Genomic DNA, 1,529 nt, shown 5'->3' on the forward strand with positions numbered 1-1,529 from the left:
CAATTCTGGGATCCCTAAGGTTAGCCATCCCACTAAGAAATTTTGCATACCCACTTTTATAGCCATTGACCTTATTTCTCTGATAACACTTAAGGGCCTGGTCATAACCTTCTTACCCTACAATACAAAGACAAAACAAACAAAAAACCATGGTCTTTGGAGAAGAAGCCATGAGTTAAAGCCAGGCTGGTCACACACTACCTATGTTAACTTGGGCAAGTTACGGAACATCTGGCTTTAGCACCATCATTAATAAAATAGAATGTCTCTCATCAGCCACATAAGAGACACAATAAAACATTAGCTTCCTCTAGACACTCATGGCAACTTATGATCACTAATTCTTCTAGGAGACAAGGAATCTTACTCTTTTCCCTTTGTTTTGAGATCATGAGATCATAAAATAGTTTGCATCTACTTTTGATTTTTTCTTTCTTCTTTAAAAAAAAATTTTAAAAGCATGTCATCCTTGTGCAGGGGCCATGCTAATCTTCTCTGTATCGTTCCAATTTTAGTATACTGTTGCCGAAGTGAGCACCTACTTTGGATGTCTACAATCACCCGGTGATACAGAGATAATCCCTGCTCAGATTGCTTTACAGGTAAGGAAATTAAGGCTAAATGACATAGTCATTGAGGAATGGGCCTTAAATCTCTCAAAACTGTGAATTCATTTTATCATAAAAATATAAAGCTTGTTTTTCCTTTTCTTTCAGAGACAGGGTCTAGCTCTGTTGCCGTTAGAGTGCAGTGGCATGATCATAGCTCACTGCTGCCTTGAACTGCTAGGCTCAAAAGATCCTCCTGACTCAGCCTTCTGAGTAGCTAGAACCACAGATACATGCCACCAGGCTTGACTAATTTTCATTTTTATTTTTGTACAGACAGGGTTTTGTTATGTTGCCCAGGCTGGTCTCAAACTCCTGGCCTCAAGTCATTCTCCCGCCTTGGCCTCCCGGAGTGCTGGGATTATAGGTGTGAGCCACTGTACCTGGCCGCTAAGCTTTTTTTTTTTTTTTAAGGTATATTATTAGAGATGTAGAAATGGAGGCCATGAGATTAAACAGTTCCCCACTCACCTAGAGGACCTCTCATCTCTCTTTTCTACTGTATGATGTTTCTGCCATTTGTCATGCAATTAATTAGAAAAAGGCAAAGCCAGGATTCAAACCCAGATACTCTGGTAGCTATTTTGTAGCATTTTCACTTAATCTTTAACAGTTCATTGTCCCCATTTATATGATAAATAGGGTCAGAGAAAGTAAACAACTTTAATTCTCATAATGTAACAGTAGAACACAGAATTCATCTGGGATCTGCTGTTTTCCAAAGCCCATGATTTTCCATGTTAGGCGACCACAATCCGAGGACCTTTCTGCACAGCAGGAACACAGAGTGACAGAAGGCATCTCCACCAGATTTCAGCATCCTCGAGTTCCAATCCCAGTTGTTCCACTAAATCTGGGTCAGTTACTTGGCCTCCCCGAACCTCAGGTAGCGGGCGGTAATGTTCCCCCTGCCCCATCTTC

General features: G+C 40.9%; 1 pseudogene; it reads right to left on the reverse strand.

Moving 5' to 3' along the window:
- Nucleotides 1-441: 441 nt before the first annotated feature.
- LOC126961862 (uncharacterized) lies at nucleotides 442-537 on the reverse strand (annotated as a pseudogene).
- Between the last annotated feature and the right edge of the window lie 992 nt (nucleotides 538-1,529).

The sequence above is a fragment of the Macaca thibetana genome, chromosome 8, assembly GCF_024542745.1.
Source record: "Macaca thibetana thibetana isolate TM-01 chromosome 8, ASM2454274v1, whole genome shotgun sequence".
NCBI lineage: Eukaryota > Metazoa > Chordata > Mammalia > Primates > Cercopithecidae > Macaca > Macaca thibetana.